Below are 11,108 nucleotides of genomic sequence, written 5' to 3'. Positions count from 1 at the left end.
CTTCCCGAAGATGGGCTCTCTCTTTGAGTGTTGGAAGAAAAACGAGCAACGTCTCATCCCTGACCGCTTTTGCTGTTGGAGGTCTCGAAGTTTCTTTTATTAATACCTGAATTCACTGTAGAAAATCGAGAAACCACGGACAAGCCTAAAGAAGCAAATAAGCGTCTCAGTGGGTTATTTCAGATGAGCACGGTGTTATTTTGACCAGAGGGAACAGGTTTTCTGATGGTGATGGTGCTTTTTCTTTTTTTTTCCTTCCTTTTTCTTTCTTTCTCCTTCTTCTTTTTTAAAAAAACTCTTTTGTTAAAAGGTGGATTCTGTCTTCGAACTTGACATTCTGTTGTGGTAACCTTTCTTCCATCAGATGGGATTTAAAACGTGAGCACCTTGGCTGGTGCTAAATTTGGTCCTGGATGATGGTGGACATGGCTGTCCAGGAACTGTGGTTTTCTCTGTTGCTTTCTGAAAGGGCTGAATTTCTGGTGGCTTCCAGATATCTAATTCAGAGACTGAGTCTGGCAGAGGTTGAGCATGGGAAGGGGACTGAGGTGGTGGCCTACCTTTGTTCCTGGCTTAGGAATTCAGGGTTCAGTCTTTGGTTTGATTTTTCTGTCTTGGGGGTGCTCTTTAGTAATGACAGTGGCTTATATTGAAGATGTCGGGGAACGTGGAGGTAGTAGATGGAGAGGAAGGGCCCCAAGAGGACCTAAAAGGTGCAGCCTCTAGCACCCCTGGGTGAATCACCCAACATTCCAAGTGTCCCATTTCTTAATCCATCACACGGCCTAGCTGTGCGCATCTGGTCTGCTGTACTAGTTGCTGTAAAGGGGAAGGATGCTGACATACTTTGTGTGCCAGTTAAACATGTTGTCTTCTAATGACCTGGGGGCCCGTTCTGGCGGTGAGGGGGAGCTATTGACCGTTTAAACAAATTTTTGAGACAAGAAATTATGTCTAGGATGGAGTTCTTGGTTTCTAAGCCTTGCAGATCCATTCACAAAAATCATTTGTAGCGTTTTGTAGGATATGAACAATCTATTCCTGTCATACTTAAAAGTTTAAAATCCAGACTCCTTTCCCCTGGTTATAAGGCTCCCGTAATCTGCGCCCCCTGTTATCTCTCTGGCTTCATCTCCAGTCTCTCTCCTTCTGCACACTCTGCTCCAGTCACAATGGTCTTTTTGTCCCTTAAACACAGCAAGCACATTCTTACCTCAGGGACTTTGCACTTGCAGTTCCCTCTGCCTGGGACTCTTTTTCTCCAGATCTTCTCGTGGCTGGCTCCTTCTTTTCGTTTGGTCTCACCCCAAATACCTGAAGAAGCTTCCACTACCCTTTTTACCCTTTAATGTGTAAATGTGCTTCCACGTCTCTAAGGATGGTGTTTCCCTGAGGGTTTTGACCTCATAACCTTCTCAGGGTGTGGCATCTCTCTAGACTCTTTAGGAAACCATCTAGGTCTGCCATCAGGGTTGCCAAACTTTTTCTGTAAAGAGGCAGATAATAATATGCTTTAGACTTTGTGGTCTCTGTTGCAAGCACTCAGTTCTGCTACTATGGCATGAAAATAGTCATAGACAATAAGAATGAATGGAAATGGTTATATTCCAATAAAACTTTACAAAAACAGGTGGTGGGCTGGATTTGGCCTTAGGGCAATAGTTGCTGAGCCTGGTCTACTGGTCTATGTGATGGCTGTGGCATGGCCAAAGTGTTTCACTTTTCAGTTGAGAGTATTGGGGTAGATCAAACTTAGTTCTAGAAACTTGTTCCATACTTTTTCCCTCAAGAGGGAAGTACGAGGAGCCAGGATGGTGAAGGGCCCCTGTCTGGCTTCCAATCCTGGCTCCATCATCTACTGGCCATGTGATTTTGGATGGGTCACTTAACCTCTCTGAGCCTTATTTCCTTGTCTCTAAATGGGACTAACAGTAGTCTTCACCTTTTAGGTTGTTCTTAAAGATTAAAGCACTTTAAATGTGAAAGTGCTTAGCACAGTGCTGGGCACACAACTACTGTTCCGTATGTGTCTTCTTATTGTTGTTGGTAGTTTTAGAGAGTAAGAGAGGGGTGAGAAAACCAAATAAGCAGTGGATCCTGGAACTTGCTGGCCTTGAAAACTTGTTTTAGAGATTACTGGGCACTTTTTCTCTTCTCTTTTACTCCATTGGGGGCTTACTATATTAATATATTACTAATATTGTATGTGATGTCTTATATTTTGGGAGCTCTGAGCACAGAGGTTGCAGACTGGGAGCTATGTCTGGCCAACGGATGTATCTGTCTCGATTAGTGCAATATTTTAAAAACACTTTTGTGTACGTTTGTCAGCATTTAAAACATAGGAGATGTTACCTAAGAAATTCAGATGTCCAGTATCCCATATAAATCAAACGCTCTGACCACACCTGGCAGGAGGTGGAGACCTGGCAAGGGCATGCCAAGCAGAGGGAACGGTGGTGCCAAGGCCCTGGGTTGAGGGTCTGCGCCGGGTCAGGTCAGCTGTAGGGGTCATGAGGAGGGTAGCTGTCAAGGCCACTGGCTGCCTTTCTCCAGGTGCCTAGTGTCAGAAGAGGCGGCATTTCCAGAAAAAACAAAAGGCCCTTGACAAGCTTCATGAATATACATGATTAGCCCTCTGTCTCTGCTTTTCCTCAGTAGCTCAGTCACCCTCAAAGTGGGCCAGTGGCTGCCCCCGCCTTCCCAGTCCTTTCCCTATATACCCCTTCTTCCATCCTTCAGTTCAGCCAGATGAAACAGCAGTTCCAGGATACGCATTTGTCATTAAAAAGAAAGAAAGAGAGAAAAAAAAAATCAATCCTTCAGCCTCTTTGGCCTGAGCTGGTTGTCTGCCCGAGACGCCCGGAGCCAAGCAGTGCTTAAGACTCTCTGGGCCGCTGTCGCTCAAACTGGACGGGGTAAATGGCTCCCCAGGAACCATTACGGTCGATAGACTTGTCCAGCCAGCTGTTTGGAGTGTGGGTGCTGCAGACAGGACCACAGGGGTCACCAGGGCAGCCAGGTCGAGGGCAGGTATCCCTGAGTAAGGTGGTCACTCAGAGGCCACTCTGCTGGGGGCACCTACTTGGGGTGCTTGTCCATTATGAGTGTCTGTGGGCTCCAGGTATCTGAGGGGTGTAGTGTGGGCTGCAAACTCAAGCCCTGCAGCCTCCCATTCCCAAAGACATTTAGTGAGGACTCTGGAGCCACGGGGCCTGGCTCTAGTCCCAGCTCTGCCACTTACCAGCTGTGTGACCTTGGGCAAGTCACTTAACCTTTCTGAGCCTCGGTTTTCTCTTGTGTAAAATGGGGATAATAGTAGTATCCACCTCCTTAAGGATTGTGGATTAAGTGAGTTAATGCACGTGAAGTGTGAAATCCGTGCCCAGGACATAGATGTGCTATATAATGTTAATAATAATAACTGCTATTGTCCTTCAGTCTGGAAATGTATATTCACCACTCACAGTATAAGTTATAACTATAACTAATAACTGTGTAAATAATAATAAGTAAATAGCATAAATACTATAAGTAATAATAATATACCGGAGATATCACAGTGAACCGGAAGACAGAGTGCCAGCTCTCACCCAGCCTGCAGACAATGGGGGGGTGGGTACACGTCTCATTGGACAGATGGGTGTGTAGTCACACAGGGGGATTTGATTCTGAGACAGTAGGAGGCAAAAGAACTGCCTGAGTCTGGGGGAGCCTTCCTGGAATAAGTGATGCTTCAGCCGAGGTGTCAAGGACAAGGTCAGGGAAGAGCATCCCAGCAGAGGAAATGTGCTAAGACCTTGAGGTGGGTGGAAAAATAGTGCATGCAAGGAATTGAAGGAAGGCAGTGAGGCTGGTCACAGATTCTGAGTGGCTCTTGGACCCACCTTCATCCTCAGTCTTGCCATCTGTCAGTTGGGAGTAAGGATGAAGCATAAAATAAGATTATTTAGCACATGTGTGGCCCGGAATGAATCTGTCTCAGTGGGTACTTAGTAAACTGTCAAACACCATAAAAACCTTGGGTATTGCTTTTATTTTTTAATAAGGTATTCAAGCCCAATTCTTGCTCTTTTGCAAAATGCCCCCCACCATCCTCTGTTTATCTCGTGATCACGCATGGGGCAGTCAGGATTCAAATCCCAGTTCTGCTCCTTCCTAGCTGCATGCCCTTGGGCAAGTTATTTCCCCTTTCTGAGACTTGGTTTTCTCAGCTATAAGATGGATACAATAATGGTACCTTCCAGTGGTGGCCATGAGAATGCACCTTGCAGACCTTTGACTCTAGGGAGTGTGATAGGCAGGTGGCACCAGATAACTGCTCTTGGAGATCACCCCACAAGTGCCACAGCCAGGAGCTGAGTTTAGCAGGGACTAAAAGCAGACCTGTTCCTGGGACACACAGGACTCCTTTGCAGGCTCCAGACTCCTCGGCAGTCTAGGATGCTTCCACAAACCAGCCAACCTACCTACCAACTTCCCTTCCTTCTTCCCTCCCTCCCTTCCTTCATTCCTTCTCTCCTTCATTCTGGCTCCCTCCTGCAGGCGCAGGCATTGATCCTGATAAATCTCTCTGTCTTGTAATCCTCCCTTTGCGTCTGCTTCTCAGAGGATCACACTTCCCTACAGGAAAGATGAAATGAGGTTTGGACATCTACCTAAGGCACCTAATACATTGGAAGTGCTCAGTTGAGGTATCTTTTATGTCTTGTTGGGAGCCTGGGGGGTGTCACTCTCAACGTTGTCTCTTCCCGGTTGCCTGTTCTTACCTGGCCCACTGTGTGATTAGGTCCCCCCTTCCCTTTTTCATCCCTCCATTATCTCTCACTCTCATTTCCTGCCATTCCTCCCCTTTTTATTCAAGCACTCTGGCCTCCTCACTGTTCCTTGAACACACCAAACATTCCAACCTCAGGGCCTTTGCACTTGCTGTTCCCACTGTGTGGGAAACGCTTTCCCAGACATCTCCTTGGTTCTGTCTCAGTCCCTTCAGTCCTTTGCTTAAATATCACCTCTTCGGAGATGTCCTCCCTAAGCTCTCTTTCCAAAATAGCCTCCCCCCATTTCTTTACCACCATCTGCTTTACCTGGGGAGGGCAAGGACATAGTAAGTTCTTAATAAATATTTGGATGATGGAGTGGATGGTTACCACAGGAAGGGTGAGGTGAGGGCAGCTGCCTTGACTCCACCTTGGGGGGTGGTCCTGGGGGACCCAGCTCCTCCCAGGTCCCCAGCTTCTTTACCCATCACTAGCTCTTGAAAGTCTCTCACTCTGTGATTGGGAATTGGGCACGGGCCTCAGACTCACAGTGAACAAGGGTTTATCTTTAGCTCTGTGAGTCTCGCTTTAGAAACTGGTGACCCCAATTCCAGCCTGGGAGGTGGCTCCCATCCTAATTAATAAATCCATTAATTAATTTCTGGCAGGCTGTGGACCATCAGTGGTGGTTTGGTGGCCTCAGTCACAGACAGCTCAAAGCAGGTCCCTGCAGCCGGTGAGATGGCTGTTATGGGGGACACAGATAGCCAGTTAACACGCTTTTGGACCCAGATGACATTCTTCTCCCAAAGCCTGGTTCGTGGGCCCATCTGATCAACCCAGCAGGCGTCAAAGAGGGATCAAGGTCTCTGGACGCTAGAGTTGAGGGGATTTCCTGCTCAGCATCCCCTGGGACTCCTAGTTTACAGTCAGGCAAGAGGTCAGGATCAGAGTCTCCCCTTTCCTTTTGTGGTGGAAGGACTCTGTCCGGGCCTCGGTTTTCCTGTCTAAAATGGAGCTTCCCTGGGTTGTCGAGACAGATTATTCATTCATTCATTTAATGAAAATTATTCAGCACCTGTTATGTGTCAGGTGCAATGTGAGGTGTTGGGGGTGCAGGAGTGAACAAAAGAGACCAAGTCCCTGCCCTCATAAAGCTTCTCTATTATAACCGTTTGGAGATGGAAGTACTTTTCTTCAAGGCTGTGAGAAGTAAGGAGCGACAAACCAATACAGACACAGCCTAGGGCTGGGCATGCTGTAAGCCTTTCCAAGATAGTGACTGTTATTAATCATTGTCTTTATTAACAACAACACCAATAATAATAATAACTATGATGATGATGACGGTGATGCTGTGAGGTAGTTTGAGGTAATTCCTGTTGAATTTCGGGTGCCCTGGGGGCAGCACCTGAAATGATTTGAGCATGGGCTTGGAGTAGTCAGACCTCACTTTGGACCCTGGCCTTGCTGCTTCCTAACTGGGAGGCCTTGGGTGATTCACTAGACTTTTCTAAGTCTCAGTTTCCTCATCTGTAAAATGGGAATCATACACAGCCTCTACCTCATGGGGACATTGTGGGGGTTTGATGAGTGGAAGCATGGCAAGTCCTTAGCACCGGGCCTGGAATATGTTCATTCCCAGGAAACGAGCAGCTATTATTACTTTTATTATTATTGTCAGGATCATTGTTGTTTGTTATTCACCTCCTGGTCCTCACCAGCCAGCGGCAAGGTAGACTAGATCCTTGCAGAGAGGCACTGGGTGGGAGGCCAGGCCTCTCCAAATGCCCCTTGGCTGGCTTTAGCAAGGGCAGGCCTGGCATTTGCTTTGGAGCTTCAGAAGGAAGCTCTCTGCACAGAAAGGCCTGACAGTTCCTCTTGAACCTTTATTGCATGGTAGACAGTGTTTAGAGCCCTTGACAGATATTATCTCGTTTAATTCTCACAACACTAGGACAGGAAAACTACTATTATCCCGTCTTTACAGTTGAGCAGACAGAGGCACAGATGGTTAAGTCCAAGGCCATATTGTCAGCAAGCAGCAGAGCTTGAACTCTAAGCCAGGATGCAGGTCTGTTGGCCACTCATGTCCCTGACCTTCACTCACTAGGGGCCGGAGGTACCTCTTCCAGAGCCAGTCCCCCCACTCCCTGCTCCCCTCTCAGGGTTCCCCCACCTATATTCATTATGCTTGTGTTTTCCCCTTCGTTGTTTTTTTTTTTTTTTTGCGGTACGCGGGCCTCTCACTGCTGTGGCCTCTCCCATTGCGGAGTACAGGCTACGGACGTGCAGGCTCAGTGGCCATGGCTCACGGGCCCAGCCGCTCCATGGCATGTGGGATCTTCCCGGCCCGGGGCACGAACCCCTGTCCCCTGCATCGGCAGGCGGACTCTCAACCACTGCGCCACCAGGGAAGCCCTCCCCTTCGTTTTTTAAATATCTAAAAAGACCTCATCATTGTCAACTCATGGAAATGAATCCAGACCCACAAGCCTGAGAGGCATGGGGTAGGGTGGCAGGTGGGAGGTTATTAATAACACAAGAAAGATTCCTGTCTCCTGTCCTGGAAAATGAACACCACCCAGCCATCCGTCCCTGGCCTACCTGCCGGAGTCCAGAGCTGTGTGGCGCGCCCTGCGGTTCAGCCTGTATTCGCAAAATGAAATTCTCGGCCCGGGCTGATAATAAGCAGGTATTGATTGCTGCCTTGGTCATTATCAAGATTTATTTAGTCGATATGGCCTCCTCGATCAATAAATCGTGTCGTTGATAAAGAAAGAAGGGGATAGACTTGTAGGCTTTATTAAAAAAGTTTTTTTAGATATTTTTTCTTAACTGCTAAATCTTTTTTTTAACTGCTAAACCCTCTTTCCGTGGCTGTATCACCCACACTCTACATTTCATACTTGGCTCCATAAGCTCTTTCCTTTCATGGTAGAACTTAACTTATCACTCTGGTTTCTAGAAGCAAAGACTTGGGGCCCAGCTGCTTCTGGAATGGCCCCTGGGACTCAGATGTCTCCTCACTTTTCTGTCCTCCCCCCAGTGCGGGGCTGGGAGTTACTTCCTGGCTTGTCAGTACCCCATTCTCTCATTTCATCCTCACAACAACCTGCTGCAGTAGGTACTAGTGTTACCCATTTTTCAGAAGAGGAAACTGAGGCCAGAGGGGGGCCATCCATTGTCACAAAGCACTTGAATCTAGTCTGGCCAGTCTTTGCTCTGAACCTGACATGTATTCATCAAATGGCAAATATTTATCTAGTATGTGCTGTGGGCCCAGCACAGTGTCAGGTGCTGGGTATAGAGGGGTAAGCTAAATAAATTAATGTGTAATTACTGAGATAGAAAGAATGGAGGAAAGAAACAACCAAATGCTACTAAAATCAAGATGAAGGAGGAACCTGTTTATTCAGGCTAGTTACTGAGTAGATGACATTTAGGCTGAGACCTGAACAATGAGGAGCCAGTCAGGCAAAGTTCAGGTGGAAGAGACTTCATAGCTACAGGAACAGTGTGTGCAAAGGCCCTGAGGTGGGAATCCACTTGGCACATCTAGGAACTGAAGGAAGGCCAGTATGGCTGAGACAGTGTGGTCAGGGAAGGGAGGGTAGAGGACAGGATGAAGTCCGAGAGGGAGGGAGGCCCTGTAGACTGCGGTAGGGGGTTGTATTCAGTTGGGTTATATTCTCAGGGAAGTGAGAGGACATTGAGTGTTTAAAGCAGTGGAGAAACAGGATCCAGAGTATGTCTGGTTCCCACTGGGTTCCGCCTGATAGGGAACAGTGAAGGAAGGGAGGGAACGTTTGGAAAATAGGTAAAAGAGAGCTTCTATGACAATCCTGATATGTTATCTCTGCCCAGAGAGGGTCTTAGTGCTGAGAGGCCTTTGGGTGTACAAGTGTTTTGAGGACTATATCATTCAAGGTTGGGGGTGTGTGTGGGAGAAGTTTTCTATGGGGACATACCTGATGCCCCCAGCAAGGTGGCAGCTGTGCTTCCTTAGGAAGGGGGTGGTTGCTTCCCTTGTGCAAATGGCTAGCTGGTGTTTTGGAGGCCTCTCGTGGCAGGTATGCAGTGGGCAAGGGGTGTTGTGTTCCTCTCCTCAGAAATAGAACTGGTGCAAGGTGCTGGGGCAGGACTTGAGTTATGCTCTGAGAAGGGCTCTTTGCACTCTGGTTGTGGGTTTGGTTTATAACATGTTACCAAATGTTGCTTAACAGTAAGGACCATGAAAAGATGAAGTGACTAAGATGGTGTGGATATCAGAGCACAGGACACAGGCCGGTGCTCTGTCGAGCCATGTCCTGGCCATCATATATGGGGATGCTATTGGGTAGCAGAGGGGTTGGATGTCTACCTGGGGGATTATTGGGAATGTGGGCTGGAGTACACAATAAATAGGACACTTCTCACCCTTTAGTTTTGTCCAATCTCCAAGCACCCACACACGGGAAGTCTGGCAGGGGTTGGGTGTCCAACTGTCTACCATCCATCCAATATTATTTCATCTGTTCATTCATAAGTTTGCTCACTTATCCATTTTTATCCACCCACTCAGCAATTTATCCAGCTGTCTGCTTTCTATTCCTACTGACTTCATCCATCCACCTACCCATTCATCATCTATCTATCTATCCATCCAGTCATCCATCCATGTATCTAATTACACATCCTTCCATCTATCCATTCATCTACTTAGCCACCCAGCAACCCATCATGCCCCATCACTTCGCCCTGGACCTTGGTCTCCCAGTTTGCTTTCCTGTACAGACTCTGACCTCCCCCACTCTTCTTGACATATGGAAGTTAGTGAGATTATTAAAAACCTATTAAGAACCGTTTACAATGGCTCCCCATTGCCTTTGGGGCAAAGGCCCCAGCATGACCTTCTGGGCTTAGCACAGCTGGTCTCTACCCTGCATACTTGGTTTATAGTATTGCAAGTCTTCTGTTTTCTTCTTGATCATCTGTCTAGTTGTTCTATCCACTGTTGAAAGTAGGATACTGAAGTCTCTGTTATTGTTGAATTATCTATTTCTTCCTTCATTTCTGTCAGTTTTACTTCGTGTGTTATGGTGCTCTTTTATTGGTTGCATATATGTGTTTAATTGTTATACCTTCCTGGTGGATTGACCCTTTTACCATTATAAAATATCCCTCTTTATGTCTAGTAACATTTTTGTTTGTTTTAAAGTCTATTTTATCTGATACCTGTATAGCCACTCCTACTTTCTTATAGTTGCTGTTTGTATGATACATGTTTTTCTATTCTTTTATTTTCAGTCTTTTTGTGTCTTTGAATTTAAAGCATGTCTCCTGTAGATAGCATGTAGTTGGATCTTGTTTTCTTATCTAGTCTGAAAATCTGCCTTTTGATGGGATGGTTTAATCCACTCACATCTAATATTATTATTGATATAGTTGGATTTAATCTACCAACTTGCTTTTTGTTTTCTATATGTCTCATGTCTTTTTTGTTCCTCTGTTTCTCCTTTTCTGCCTTCTTTAGCATTGCGTGAATATTTTCTAATGTAGCACTTTAATTTCGTTAATGGTTTTTAACTATATTCTTGAGGGTTTTTTTGGTGGTTGCTCTATGGTTTACCGTATACATCGTAGCTTAACAGAATCACCTTCAGAATTATACTAGCTTAATTCTAGTGTGTCTGCTGTTCTTGACCTTGATCTTGAGCCACATTCGCTGTGCCCTCCATGTTCCAGACTTACATGTCTTTCCTCTGCACCACAGCCCCCTGTGCATTACCTGCTCCCCCTGCTTGGGACACTGTTCCCTCACATCCCCCGTCAACTCCTCCCTCACCCTGGAAGCTTGTTCAATGTCACTTCCTCAGGGCAGCTTCCCCACTCCCCCTTGAGATGCTGGGTCCCATCTCTACTGCACTTACCACGGCAGGTATCACCCATAGCTCTGATTATTGATCAACTGTTGCCTCCTTCTGTGAACTCTAACCTCCATGAGGGCACAAAGCAGCTTGTCCCCAGGATCTAGCAGCTGGGGGCTGAGCACATAGTAGGCCCTCAAAAAGTATCGGTCAAGTGAATAAACGGGATGGATGTGAATGTCATGTGACTGTATTTATGTATTTGTGTGTGTACACTGCATCTTTTTTGGTGTATTTTTGAGTATGTTTGTGGGTCTTCGCACGTTTATGTGTGTCTGTCCTTGTGTGTGTATATTAGCATGTTTATGTGTATGTGTCTGAGTATGTCTTTGTGTCCTTCTGAGTGTCTTTGCACATGCGCCTCTGTGTCTGCATCCACGTGTGGGTGACTCTGTGTGTGCACTCATGTGTGTGTCATTGTCCGTGCATGCGCCTTAGT

Source organism: Aethalodelphis obliquidens, unplaced genomic scaffold (genome assembly GCF_003676395.1).
Source record: "Aethalodelphis obliquidens isolate GAN/ISIS:26980383/991018 unplaced genomic scaffold, ASM367639v1 scaffold28, whole genome shotgun sequence".
Taxonomy (NCBI): domain Eukaryota; kingdom Metazoa; phylum Chordata; class Mammalia; order Artiodactyla; family Delphinidae; genus Aethalodelphis; species Aethalodelphis obliquidens.
The sequence above is the reverse complement of the archived record's forward strand: the minus strand, read 5'-3'. Positions refer to the sequence as shown.